The 15,558-nt window shown below is 42.5% G+C and overlaps 1 protein-coding gene across 3 annotated transcripts in view; it reads right to left on the bottom strand.

The window, feature by feature from the left end:
* pcbp4 (poly(rC) binding protein 4) overlaps nt 1-15,558 on the bottom strand; it is a 205,506-nt gene that overhangs the window by 113,904 nt on the left and 76,044 nt on the right. For all 3 annotated transcript variants that reach the window (XM_080301111.1, XM_026166555.2, XM_026166561.2), the window contains exon 2: nt 11,207-11,245. The gene's annotated coding sequence lies outside the window, so the exon portion shown is untranslated. The remainder of the gene's footprint in view (nt 1-11,206; nt 11,246-15,558) is intronic.

Here is a 15,558-nt window from a genome sequence, read left to right as displayed (position 1 = left end):
CAAGCAACAGAGCGAGACTCAGTTGTGCCTTAAACGAAAATAAAATAATATTGTATTAACCTGAGAGATTGTACAGTAGGCTGTGGGTAATATTTTTACTCCTCAAAGTCTCCAGTGTATTCGCACAAACAAAGAAGAAGCACATTACCGTACAAATCCCGTCTTTTAAAACCAATATCTGTCAGTAAACCTCTGGGAGCCAAAATGTCTGGAAGAAAAATCCATCCAACATTTTGAGGCATTTGAATAACAAACTGTCAGCCGCTCAGTACGAGTGGAAGAATGACGGCAATGTCACACCGAGCATTCATCTGGGAGCCGTGAATATCTGTGTGAGCCAACCAGCAGCCGTCTCGTGCCAGTAGAACCAGTACGATTCAGCCTCTGGAGACTGTGCATTTAAAATCCCATAAAAATTCATCCAGTAGTTACACTGAATGAGACATTCAACCTCCACAAAGACAGACTCCAGCTGCACTGCCACACCTACAACTACGGGAAACATCCAGTTCAGGTTTATTAATATAACCTCAATTCACAACAACAGTCACCACAAGGTGTTTTATACAGAAAGGTAAAGACTGGGACACCAGCAGCGCTTACTCAGGAGAGAGAATAAAGTTAGAATAAAGTTTCCTAGAGAACAGGTTAAAATGTGTCTCCATGCTGAAGAATGGCTACATTTACACGTTTATAAAAGCTGAAGAAAAGAAAATGTTTCCATACAAATTAGGGCTGCTCAATGAATCGAATTTTAATCACGATTACGATCTGGGCTTTCAACAATCATTAAAAATGACTGAGCCGATTATTAGCCCCTCGCCCCGTGCTTTCAGGGCGACCGTGGCTCAGGGGGTTGGGAAGCGTATCTGTAACCGGAAGGTCGCTGATTCGATCCCCGGGCTCTCTGTCCTGGTCGTTGTGTCCTTGGGCAAGACACCTACCGCCCTCTGGTGTTGGCCAGAGGGGCCGATGGCGCGATATGGCAGCCTCGCTTCTGTCAGTCTGCGCCAGGGCAGCTGTGGCTACAGCTGTAGCTGCCTCCACCAGTGTGTGAATGTGAGAGTGAATGAATAGTGGCATTGTAAAGCGCTTTGGGTGCCTTGAAAAGCGCTATATAAATCCAATCCATTATTATTATTATTATTTACTCTCGCGCTGCTCCGTGTGGCAAATCAAGCGCACCTCTCTGCATTTCGAATACGTGTCACAACAATTAAGAGGACCCGAGGGAAGCTCGGAAAGCTAAGCAGAAGTTATTTGGAGAGGAGAGTGACTGCCGTTGGTTGAAAAGAGGTAAAACGACTTCAGTGGTGTGGAAACATTATGGGTTTGCGGAGTCAGACGTGGATCAAGTAGACATAGTGTGTAAACTTTGCTGCGGTGTCGTAGCTGCAAATTTATTCAATCATTTATTTCAATCAAAAGTTACTACTTTCAGTGTTTCATTTTATTTTTGTTCAGGCAGCAACTTTTTGATGCAACTGTGCATTGTGTGGCTACACAGCTCGCCTTGATGTTTGGTTATTTGTATGCATAAATATTATGCAGTATTTTGAAGTTCACTAAACATAGATGTTTACATTTTTCATTTATTTTTTATATTGCAAACATTTGCACTGTTATCAGTATTTGTACACTATTTTATATTATTTTTTTTACAATCTTTAAAGCCATTATTCAACACATTGTTATTGTTAAATAAATATCGTCAAATAATCGAGATCTCAATTTCAGTGAAAATAATCGTGATTATCATTTTTGCCATAATCGAGCCCTAATACAAATTTAAACCATCGGTGCAACAACGAGTGCCGCCTGTCAACTAAGAAAAGTGTCTCTAAAGCTGGGGTCCCAAACTCGTGGCCCGGGGACAGTACCAGCGGTGGCCCCGGAGACCCCTGCAGTAAAACGTGGACGTAGCTCCCAGCGCTAAAACGTAAAGCTGCATTCTTTCTAATGGCCAGCAGGAGGCGACTCAACTGTCTGGCCTCTGGTTTGGTCTGAGAAAAGAGCTTCACGCTCGCTCATTAGACACCTTCCTGATCAGCTCAGAGACTTGATCGCTCATTTCAAGTCTTACTGAGCACAACATCAAGTTCCTTTTGGTGGCAGAGCAGGTCAGCCACTTATCAGAAGGTCGGTGGTTCGATCCCAGGCTGCCTCCGGGCTGCGTGCCAAATATCCTTGGGCAAGAGACTAACCCCATGTTTGCTGGTGGTGGTCAGAGGGCCCGGTGGCACCAGTGTCAGTGCGCCCCAGGGTGGCTGTGGTTACAATGTAGCTGCCATCACCAGTGTGTGAATGTGTGTGTGAATGGGTGGATGACTGAATGTAAAGCGCTTTGGGGTCCTTAGGGACCAAGTAAAGCGCTACACAGACCATTTACCATTTTCATTTTGTGAATTTGACCCCTGCTGGAGAGAAAAGGGGCTAAAACAAGGTGGTCACTGGTCCCTCAGTGTCACACCAAACATCAAAGCACCAAAAAAGGCCTAACCGCCAGCTCTCGTGGCTACATCTATCCTTTATACACAGCACGTTTGCCACACATCCACTGCAGCGCTGAACTTGTGGACATCACTTTCAGAGGCGATGTAAGAACACAATTACCCGACAGAGCGAGTCTGACTGCACTCATTTGCTCCAGTGTGAGAATAGAACAGGTAATAGCACAGATAATGCCCACTCGCTACGCACCAGGCTGCCTCACGCTCTGTCCAGGCAGCAGCCTCGCCCGACCACACTGAGCATTTCCAGCAGTGAGAATGTGACTGAAGTGGACCATTTCCTGTTGTGTTTCATGTGAGGAGGGAACATTGAAGAAACTATTCCAACCTGGGTTTTCCAAAACTGCTCAGAGGATATAAAAATAACTCAGTTTGAAGCTCAAACCGTTAAAAAAGCTCAAATGTAATGGAAGCGTGATATTTCTACTGATTTCACGTGTTAATGCTGCAGCTCTGTCACTGTTCATGACGACGACATCGCTCCAGCAGCACCAAAGCTGATGTGTGTGTCGTCAGAAGGAATCGAGCTCCTACTGTGTAACTAAACTTTTCCAGTTTAGCCAAGCCTCAAGCATCTGCAGGATTTTCAGATTTTTCTGGATGGATGGTGTTTCCACTCAGTACGTTTTCCTTTTTTAGCCACAAAATCAAAAATGCATAAAACAAGTGGATGGAAGTTCACCTGGAGGATCTGAGAGAAACAAACACACACACACACACACACACACACACACACACACACACACACACACACACACACACACACACACACACACACACACACACAGGTCACACAGTGGCAAAGTCAGCAGGAAACGAGCTCATATTGCACAACTGATCCTTCACTTGACCCAGCGACCTCACGCCTCCTCACTGACGCTCCAGGTGATGTCTGAAAATTAAAGCCATGAAGCGAAGGGACCGGACGAATAAAATGTCAGGAATATGTTTAACACAGCAGCCGGGGAAAAAGAGAGTCTCATTTACCATGCATGGGTTATCAAATGCAAAGCTGGAAGTCAAAGTCACACGCTGCACTGGCCTCTCAAAGGCTAATCCCACCCCGCATGTCCCCAGTACGAACTCCAGCTTTAAGTGTACAGAAGTGGAGCAAAGACTTATTATTTCATTTATTGGACTTTTTGGGGTAATTGGAAATCTGTCCAACTTCTAAAAGTGTTTAATCCAAGTCTAATTCAATCCATTCACATTAGTTTATAATAAATAAGTACGTCTGTGAAAGATCACCAGTGGTGAATGTCAAATCTGGCAACGTTTTGGCATTAAAAATAAAACCAGGATGGAAATCTGAAGGATTTCTGAGGCTGTGAAAGCACCGATGACCCAAATCCATCTGATTTCTGCTTCCACGTTTTCTTTATATGCAGACACACAGGCCTTTTTAAGAGTTTGTATTTTACACACTAATTGGCATCTTGGCAGAGAGGACGAATGAGAGCAGGAGAGAAAACAAGCAGTCACGTTGATTTAAGCCAAAGATGGAGAGCGGGGCGGGGAGGCAACGAGCAGAGAGAGATGAAGAGAGATAAAAGTGGCAGAGGGACAGAGAGCGAGGACCGTCAACTCAAAAACGGCAGTGGCACTGATAAAAGCAGAGGGATGGATGGTGGGGCACAAAGAGGAGAGAAGAACAAAGAAGGTGGAGATAGACGAGGAGGAGGAGTCAGACAGACCCAGAAAATTTTGCTCAGGAAAGAAAAGGAAACGGAGACGAGGCCCAGATGATTCCTGATGTTGTTACAGCTCAGTTAGAAATCACCTCCACCCGTGTGTGGGAGCACACATCCACCGAGTCCATGTGGGGCTGACATGTTAAACACATGCTGAATCGGAGCAATTTTAAGTAAAACAAGCTCACCGATTGGACGGTTTTAGTGACATAATCAGCGTCAGAAGTCCAGGACCAGTGTTGATATATTCCATTCTTTACGTGGTTATCTGCTACAAAATGAACCTCCAGGAGTGAAGGATGAAACCAGAAACTGCAGTTCCTCTAACGTCCACTCGAGGCTCCAGCCCTGAGTCAGTCTCCAGATAGACTCAAATGAAAACGGGTATCAGCTTTGCTGATAATTGATCCATAATGCTGAGATTTTTCCTCTTGCTTGCACAGAACCACTTTGGTCCAGTTCTCCGATCAGCACCAGGTTCATCTGTTAGATTTGTGAGCAGCTCGGTGAAATGATCAGAGTGTGTTTTACATTAAACTGTTCAGGTGTGCAAACGGCCACGTTACACCGTGTGTAAACTGACAGATGTTATTTGCATGACTGGCCAAAGGGCAGTGAGACCAGAAGACAGATTCGGCTCCACGCAGCGTTTCCTTCATGTTCAGCAGGATGGCTGCTGCAGGCGCTGAAAACCGAAGTGACACGCAATTCACTCAGTTTGAAGAATCTCCTGCAAAAATGTGTCCACGGAGAAACTTTTAAAGGATTATTTGTATTTGTGGAGGTAATGATAATCAATCACAGCGGCGCATAAAGTTTATGAAGGTGTAATTCACTACAGATGACAGAAAAACTGCAAAAGTTCAGATATGGATGACGTGTTTGGAGGATATAATAATAATGATGTCATCAAATATGCTCACATGACCAAATCACACATTACTCCAAGTCTGCTGCAGGCAAAACAGGAGGAGCATTAAATCTGATGTGTGTACGCAAAAGTTAAATTTACCACATTGTAAAAAAAATAATACTACAATATACTTCAACTAGCAAAAGTAAAAATGCTGCTTCTTCAGTGGCTGAATGCATAATGTCTAATGTTGCAGTTCTAACAGAATTTAAACGCACTCTTCACATTTATCTCATGTATGTAAAACACTCCAGTTTATCTGTACACTTCTGCAGAGTGACTAATAAAGCTGTCAGAAAAATATAGCGCAGCAAAAAGTTCAATAATTCAGCTCGACGTGAAGTTCAGATGTAGAAGAAACAACCGGAACTACTTTATTGGAATCAGCCTGAGTACGTTTAAAATACAAACTATGATGACTCAAGAAACAAACAGATGAGAGATGATGAAAGAGTTCAATACAGGAATTATTCAGAGTAATGCTTGTGATTAATCATCTTAGTCACTAAAACAGGGAAAATAATGTGAACCACAAGCAGTGAACATGCATTTATTAGCTGACTCGGCTGCTGGAAGAAGAAGCAAAACTCTGTTTGGAGCTCGTAATATTGATTCCTGTTGGAAACCACACAAAACAAAAAGAGCTGTTTTTAATGTGACGTACCTGCTCCACTACAAACTACTGGGAATGAATGCTGCTATGTTAGAGCCTAGTGTAGAATATAAACATGTCACCATACTGTACTTAGTTCAGTAATGGAAGGCAAGAGACCACCAACCCATTTTTAACAGCAGGGCCCTGTTTCAGGAAGCCGGTTTAGTGGAAAAACTGAGTAAGTATACCCTGAGTTAACGAAAACTCTGGGTTTTCGGTTTCACAAAGCGAGTTCAGATGAAGCCTCAGTGAGTCACTATGACGACACACTCCGTGAAGCTAACCTGCCCCCTAGCAGGTTTACTTCAACTAACCCTGACTGTCTCCGCCCCTTTGTCGGAAACCTGACAGTAGGAAGTGTCAGACATGGCGTGCCCCTTCCTTGAAGAGCCAGTAGATCTTGAAGCCCAAATTCTCCACAGAGCTCTCCGCCGGGAGAGAGTGATTAGAGCGCGTTTGGACATTTTATCATTTCCTGATGATTTCCTGTGTGAACGTTACCGTTTCTCAGCACAATCTATAATTTATTTGAATAACATCCTCAGGCCTAATATTGCTCATGTGACATATCGCGGACATGCTCTCAGTTCTGTACATATTATTTGTATTGCACTTCGGTTTTTTGCAAACGGGAGCTTTCTGTATAATATTGGTGACGCTGAGCACGTTTCCAAGGCTACCGTCTGTCGGGCAGTCAGGAATGTTACAGTTGCACTGAAACGTCTCCTGTACTCATTTGTGGTGTTCCCCGGTCATAGACCCACAAGATTTATCAAAGAGGGATGCCACAAAATTGCAGGTATCAGGATGAACAAAACTTAATTCATGATGTGGTGATACTTGAACTACTACTTAAATTTTACATTTATTTTCAGGGTTCCCAGGCGTGATTGGCTGTATAGATGGTACTCACATTCCAATCATTGCTCCTTCAGTAAATGAAGGAGACTATGTGAACAGGAAGTCTTTCCACAGCATTAATGTACAGGTACATAGTTCCCTGTAGCATTTCAAACTAACAAATTATTTCATTATAGTAATGGATGCTAATTTGTGTTCTCTGCACTGTGAAGATCATATGTGATGCTGCCAACATTATCACAAATGTGGAAGCCAAGTGGCCAGGCTCTGTCCATGACTCACAAATATTCCGTGAATGTACACTGAGCACAAAATTTGGACATGGTGAGTTGAGAATACTGTAAAATATATAAAGACCAATTGCTTCAGGGACATTTGAACTGAAGTGTATCCTTCTGTCTTAGGAGAGTTCACTGGCTACTTGCTTGGTGATAGGGGGTATCCATGTTTACCCTATTTGCTTACCCCTTACCCTGACCCTGAACCGGGCCCACAGCAGCGATATAATCTGGCTAATTGCAGGACAAGAGCCAGAGTTGAAATGACTATCGGAATGCTTAAGGTCCGGTTCCAGTGCCTGCAAAGACTCAGGGTCACCCCAGAAAGGGCATGTGACATTATTGTGGCATGTGTGATTCTTCACAACAGTGCCACAATTAGAGGAGAACACTGTCCTTCTGAACCAGACATCAGCAGTGATCCAAACCATGAACATCCTGACCCTCCCACGGACATACAAGATGGAAGAGCAGTCAGAGACACCATATGTCACAATCATTTCCTTTGACCCATCACCTCAACATGTTGAAAGAAGAATAAACAGGTTTTTTGTTCAACTGGCTTTATTGGTCGCCTGTATTTCCTGTACACAAAGTATTAAAAGATGTAAACCTCATAAAGTGTCTCTGTTGCTTCCTCCTCTGTAACAGCTGTCAATGTTTCTTCATTATTTTCCTGTAGTAAAGAAATAGACAACATTGCTGTTCTACTGTAAACTCATATAATCTGTGGAGTATTACTCACAACTGCATGTTGGTCTGGCTCAACAGGAGGCTGCACCAGATGCAGTACACCACCACCATCAACTGATAGAATATGAGGTTTATACTAGAGATGGACCGATCCGATATTACGTATCGGTATCGGTCCGATACTGACCTAAATGACTGGATCAGATATCGGAGAAAAATAAAAAATGTAATCCGATCCATTAAATATCACGAAAGCACCTCACAAAACTTGCAACACGCCGTAACTCACCTCAGAACGTTAGCATGTCGGAGCAGTGTGCATCACGTGATAGAGCGGCTGTGGCATGCGGGACCTGTGGTCTGGATAGCATTTGGAGCTTCGCTAGCAACCCGGCATTTCATCTCCTACAAAGTTATCCCCGAGAGAAGTAAAGCAAGTGTGTAAGTCCATCTCTGAATGTTTGTAAAGCATTCCTGCGTTAAGCTTAACGAGCGACTGCCTCTCGCTCTCCGGCTGCTACTTCAATCGTGAAACTGCTTAAATGATCAGCTGATCGGCTTTTCTGTCGCGAGTCCGTCTTTGTTTTTGGCCCACTTTGCACCAGAAAGAGGAAACCAGCGGCTGAACAACAGCAGCACGTTTAAGCTTGATCAGCTGTTGTTAGAATGTATTTAATATTACTTTCTACTCGAGGATCTTTTTCTACGTAGCTGACGCTGGTAACTGTGCAGGGGCGGATCTAGCAAAGTTTAGCCAGGGGGGCCGATAGGGCATGAACAGGGAAAAGGGGGCACAAAGACATACTTTTCTTTCTTATTCTCATTTAAAATGTCGAGCTTTTAATAAATAATTATCTGACACCCAAAGTTTTAATTTGATGTAAAATGAATAGAAGTCAATTACTGTATATAGTGACTATTAAGTCTAATATATATACCCTAGTAAGCTATACTACTTTTTCCTTTGGGAAGGTACCATCTGTGCAGTCTGCAATTTTGTTGAAGAAAGATGTTGAATCTATTTAATATTTCTTGAAAAATAATTGATTTCTGTGCATTTTTTTTCACACTGCATCAAATTAAGGTTGATTACGTCGATTAAGCATCATGAGGTGGTGCGTGAGGGGTGGTTCCCTATTTTTATTTATTTATTTTTGTTGTTGCTGGGAGTTGGAACCCTATTAGTTAGGTTGCTTAATATTTACGCTAAGTACTCTTTAAAATACCAGAATAGGGAGGATGGTGTAGGTTTAAGTTTATTAGATTGATCAGTATTGCTGAACTATGAAATATTTTTTTTGTATACAGGTATAACAGAATAGCTTTAGTGTAGTTGTTGTTTTAAACTTGAGTATGAACTTGCAGACTTGCAAAATGCAGCAAGCTATTTTAAAAAACAGTTTTGATTAAAAAACACTATCGGATTCATATCGGTATCGGCAGATATCCAAATTTATGATATCGGTATCGGTATCGGACATAAAAAAGTGGTATCGTGCCATCTCTAGTTTATACAGGTCACTTATAACTTACAAGGGACCAAATGGCAATTAATAAACATACCAATCACCTTACACTTCATTGTCATTATGCTCTCAAAGACAACCAAGACTGAGGGAAGGCAAAATCAGTAGGAAAATAACTTCACTACAAAATAATTCATTATGGTAAAGAGTTTATCAAATGAATGAGCAGCACTGCAAAGGTGACTGTGAAGAAAGGATGTATGCACATCATGTATTATTTTGAATTTACCCCCTATGTAGGCACTTGTGTCTTGCGGGGTTATTGACTCAGAGGATGTCCCCGCAGAGATGCCTTCAGCCACAGGGCGCCCACTGTTTTGGCTGAGGGCCAACTGCTCAGCCTCTGTGAGTGGTGGTGGTGGAGGACCCCCACCTGTTTTTCGGGCCTCCGCTTTTTTTCTGTTGGCTATAACGGGTCACATTTGAGCATACAGAGTAAGCAAATATGTACTTGTAATGTGCTCAGATAATTTCAATAAGTGCTTACAGAGGGGAAATTAATGTAGCCTCTAACTGCAATTGATTTACATGGGACAAACAGACCAAGCACTATGGCTCATAATACAATTACACCTTACCTGTTTGGACTATATTTTTATATTTCATTTTTACTTGCTGCCAGGCACGTTTGGGGCCTGTTGGGTTGCACCTGCGCTCACATCACATCACAAAATAAAATGTATGAAATAACAAATAAAATAACATATGATAAAATAACGTGTTAAATGGGTGGAAATCCCTCGATCAATGTTTAAATTAACACTCACGCATTGACTCTGTCGGCTATGTTTTGCCATGCATGCTCCCTGTCTTTTGCAGCTGAGGCTGTGTTACTTTTTTTCCGTGGAATTTGCATGTTATCGGCATATGCTGCCATCAGAATTTCGGCCTCAAGCGCTGTAAGATACACTGACCGCGCCTTCTTTCCCTCCGTCTCCATGGTGACTCGCTTAATCTGTGCTCCGCTTATCAGGGCTTTATGTATCCTCGTCCGCGCGCTTCACTTGGGGTTAAAGCAACTCCACGTTGATTGAACTAATTGTTATCAGCCTTTCTGAAACCGAATATTCCGAGTTGGACAGTTCGGGGTTACTCAACCCTGCGTATCGTTTTTCACTCTGAGTTTTCTAAACCGGCTTCCTGAAACAGGGCCCTGGAGATTCAATTCAACTTTATTTATACAGCTCCAAATCACAACAACAGTCGCCTCAAGGCGCTATCAATGCTAACCAGCAGCTAGCTAACAACACATTTCTGTATTGATTTTGTTTTTTTAAAACTGGGCATTTGACATGTGCCACAGCATCATATGGTGCTTCTGCATCCGCAATTATTGTCTGTAGTTTACCATCATATACCTGTTAGAGAGTCAACATGTTCACGTAGCATCAACAAGCGCACGACTTCATGAGCTCAGGTATGGCTTCACTGCTGAAATTCACCGACTTCACTTATTAAATACAAAGTGAATATAATGCTCATGAGTCTCGCCTCTCCACAGACTAATTACTAATTCAGTTTCAATTTGATTTCATTACTTTTTACAAATCAAAACAACAGTCACTCCAAGGTGCTTTATATTAGCAGGTAACGACTCTACAATAATACAGAGAAAACACCAACAATCACATGACCCCCTATGAGCTAGCACTTGGCGACAGTGGGAAGGAAAAACTGCCTTTTAACAGGAAGAAACCTCCTGCAAACCTTACTGCACTATCTCAGTAAGGGACGGTGATCTGATATGAACAGCTGAGGCTGAGGGGAGGGAGACGGGACAAAAGACGCGCTGTGCAAGAGAGCCAGAAGCAGACAACAACTGCTCTAACGAATTTACTGACATCGTCAAGAAACAGGATTTAATCTGCAAATATCTGAGCAGCAAAACTGCTGCCATGTTTCTGATCCAACTGCCATCCTCAGACTTAAAGGAGCTTCTAGATTCTTCCTCGGTATTCTTCATGTAGACTGCCTCGCTCTGCGTAGCCTCAAACATGCTTCATCTCTTTTTATACAGTAAAATAAAACCGATAAATTTTAACACAACAGCTGAAGCATAGAAAGATTTCACTCACTGACCTGCTGCTCAGATCTGTGGGCGTGGCATTCCTGGAAGACCTGTGGGAACAGAAAAAGATACTCTGATTACCATCTGCTCAAACGAGACCAGATTTAAAGTCAGTACAAACACACTGACCAGCTAGCAGCTAGTTAGCTTAGCTTAGCACTAGCATAGGAAACGAGGGAGGCCAGCTAGCCTCTGAAGCTCACTGACAGCTTTTATTTTAGTGGATTTCTGATGCGTTTCCACTTTCTCTTTAAGAAAATCGTTGCTTTGCTGCATCCATGTTCAAAATCCACTAAAGCTTGTTGGAAAACATTTGTGCTACGAGAGAAATTTACAGATGATGAAGAGAGACGTAGACTTCAGTTTGACCTCATTTTACATTTTTTTAAGTTTCTGGCATGAAGTTAAAAAAAGAATGAATAAAGAAAATGTTACATCTTATTTAAAGGGCATAAAACAGCTGCTGCACGTCTCAGATTGTTAAACTCTTCCTGCTGAGCTGTTTTTCTACAGACACCCACACAACAGACACCGAGCCCACAGACGTCCACATCCAGCTTCATTTATGCAGTTTATTAACAAATTAGTTTGTGAAGCCAGTGAGCCACAGCTGTGGAAGCACACACACACACACACACACACACACATATTTTTGTACTGTAAATATAAAATATTTTTCATATTTTTTGACCTGAAGGAAAAACGTTTGGAGAGAAAGAGAAAAATATAAATAAATGAAAGATTAGAATAAACTTGAACTAACAGTTCTCACCACTAAAACCATTTATTCTGACTGTTGCTTCATTAGTAATGAAAGAAAAGCTCTTTGTGAAACTGCACTGTTACAAAACTGCACCTCTGAATTGCATGCCAGGAAATGCTTTTTTGGTCTATAATGCTCATTTTGCATCACTTCTGGTGGACGTTTACTGTGGGCGGGGCTCAGACAGCTCCGCCCACCCAGCTTAAAAGGTGTTTTCACTCAATAAAAATGTACTGAGCCACTGACATCACATCATTTACCTTGAACCAAAGTAAACAAAGTAAAATGCGAGTTAGGAGCAAACGGCCTGTTTGTTAACTGAAGGTAAGAACAGACAGAAGAAAGGTCTAACTAAGCAAAAAAACTTATTTTATTATTATTAATACTTATTATAATTATATCATTATAGAAATTAACAATAAAAGTAATTAGTGAAAGTAAAAACTACCATAAGCACCCAGAGATAGCAGAACCTTAAAAACGCCTTCATGTCCCTGAGTCAGTTTACAGTTGGAAGCTTTTTGCATATTTGTGTTTTGGGTGCCGGCCTGAACACAAACTGATCTTTATACATGCTGTTTTTTATTATTGTGCTAACCTCATTAGTTGTACCCATCCCGACCTCAGAGACCCTCGGACAGCTCCAAAAGCAGTGTTCAGCGTACCACGGCTTACACTTGGTTCGGTTACTTTTGAGACAGTAACGATGCACCAGCATCTATTTCTGTCATAACCGCCGGTGTTCTGTTTTGGTGAAATATTCTGCACCTCGTGTCTTTGAATCTATGACCGAGAAACCGAGTGAGAGGCTTGAATACATCATTACCAGGCAGCATCATGGCAGACTCGCTGCAGGTCTTTAGCTGAGTTCTAAAGGGCAGGATATTGGAAACTGTGTCAAACCACATGCGAGTCGAGACCTTTATGCAAAGTTAAATTCATTAAGAACGTCTGAACAGGTCCTAACAGGGCTGAGTCCTTGTGACAGACAGACTGAGTCCTATATACGGACATCCAGTCCTCAGAGGGTCGGAAGAAAAAGGTACAAAGATCAGGAGGAACAAAATCCCTGAGGAAATGTCAAAGGGACGATTCATGAGTGGAAGAATCGTTCCACCCACCGGTCACTCTGCTACAAACATGAACACACACACACCGACATCGTCCCATGCAGCAAACTCAAAGCGTGCACTGTTAATAAGGAGGAATGTCACCTCTGGAGTACCATGGGCACAGATATTCTATTTCATTAATCGCTTGTACAGTCATAGTGCTAGACGCACTCCTTTAGACCAGAACAAATCAAACTGTTTTGACAATTTTTTTTACTTTGTTACTTATAAGAAACCAAAAACCCTGAAAAGCTGAACTCCAGGCAGCTGAGTGTATCTGAGACGTGAGGCAGTCTCACTAATGTTTTGCATGCACAGCTACCATCACTCTGAAGCCTGCAGTCACACAAATGTAAAAACTAGAGTAGATTTGGATTTCTAAACTTTGTTCCAGCTACCAGCTACCATTTTACTGTCACACAGACCGTGTTCACACTCAGTCCTTATAGACCGGAGAGATGATTTTAAAGCACAAATGCTTCCAGTGCTCTTATTTTATCCAGTGAAAGAACAAATCAAAACCTGCAATTTCCAAACCTCTGGTCAAACCTCGTGCACTCAGAATAAAGTCAATCACAACTTTTAGCCATTATCAACTCGAGGTTCTCCTCCACAAAGCAACAGCTGCTAACGAATGCAGACAGATTGCTTCTGAGCCCAAAGCAAAGAGCTTTTCATGCCGTGACATTCACACAAACTCCAGGGAGGAACAACTCGAACGGAATTTATGTTTGTGTGTGTGTGTGTGTGTGTGTGTGTGTGTGTGTGTGTGTGTGTGTGTGTGTGTGTGTGTGTGTGTGTGTGTGTGTGTGTGTGTGAGTGAGCTGTAAAGGCGGTCTAAGGCGGGGCGCGTGTCTGATGTCAGAGAGGACACTCAGCTGTTTAACACTGTGACAACTGCAGGGGGAGAGATGACCAGACTAAAAGACGACAGAGGCTGAAGGAACAAAGTATCCTGGAATCCCAGGACTCTGCTGTATGGCTGCTATGGGCATGATCCACCGCTCATTGTGTGTGTGTCTGTGTGTGTGTTCGTTCTTTTTAAGCCCTCTATGCCCTTTTTCAGACTTGTGCTGGTGTGAGGATCCTGACCCGTACCACACACACACACACACACACACACACACACACACACACACACGCTGATTCTACACGTCTATATTTCAGTGTCAAAAATCAGGCCCCATTAGAGGAGAATGGAGGGAGTCTAATTAGGCAGCGAGTTCTCAAAAGCTCGGTGTTCACGTTCCTGTAACACGAAAGCAAAGACTGGACAGAGAGAGGCACTCACTGGGTTTTTGGGCGACTTCACGCTGACTGTTCTCCGGTAAAAACCACCACCCTCCAAGTTTCTTTCACAAATTGTACATTTGCTCGTTTTGTTTCCTTTTACCACAGAAACAAACTCACCACCACCCACTTGTGTCAAAGAACACACACCCTTCATCCTGAACCCAGCAGGAGGGCCTTTCATGAATAAAGGTTATTAGAGTCAGCTATATTAAGCTAAAACCAAGTGTGAAAAAACGCTTTACTGAAAAATATTAGAGGAAAAAGTAACAATAAAATGAAATTTTCTCATGTTTATTTCAATTTTTGTCAGTTTAATCTGAGACATGGAGGCACTAAAACCCGGCCCTGGTCCCTATCAGGAGCTCACACCAACACTGAAACTGAGCTTTAACATGAACCTGCTCAGAGCTCTCGACCGCCAATCGAGGTGGTGAATGCGGCGGCGACGGGGAGACGTTTTTTTTTTCTAAAAGGTTTATTAAAAACTGTTGTTTAAGAGCTAAGAGCTCATCAGTGACTTCTTAAGTCACATTTACCAATTTTACAGCTTCACAGACCAAATATGAAGCTCATAAATTCTACCTACACCAGGTAAAGATACTGTAGTTTAACACTGGTCATATTTGCACAGCGTGACTCAATAAAAACATTCATATTTCATGCACTGATCTACAATAAAGATTGATTGTGTTTATAAACTGAAAACACAATCAACCCCCCCCCCCCCCGAGCCTGGTTCTACTGGAGGTTTCTTCCTGTTAAAAGGAAGTTTTTCCTTGTGAACGAATGTTTTGTTGTAATTTGAAAAGAGAACAACATCAGCTCAGAAAGAAGGCGGAGTCCACGCAGTTTGCACTGTTACGAGAAACATGTCTTTTAAGGAGAAGCTTGTCATCTGATGGAGAATCCTTCCAACAGACGATCGTGGCTCAAGAGTTGGGAGGTCGCCTTGTAATCGGAAGGTTGCCGGTTCGACTCAAACAACTTTTGGAGATTGACACTTCCACTCCTGGAGTCGAACATTTTATTAAAATATTTGCTTTATTAACTTTGCCACATGCCTGACATCTCTGCATTAAACCAATTCAAAGCAGATATGTATCCCTGCTCCTATAAAGCCCTGCTGGTAGGAGGTAACAACAAAAAGAAGAGAAAGGAAAATAGCACGTGGGGAGGTGAAAACTGCCATTAAACT

This window comes from Astatotilapia calliptera, chromosome 5, assembly GCF_964374335.1.
Source record: "Astatotilapia calliptera chromosome 5, fAstCal68.1, whole genome shotgun sequence".
NCBI lineage: Eukaryota > Metazoa > Chordata > Actinopteri > Cichliformes > Cichlidae > Astatotilapia > Astatotilapia calliptera.
The sequence above is the reverse complement of the archived record's forward strand: the minus strand, read 5'-3'. Positions and strand labels throughout refer to the sequence as shown.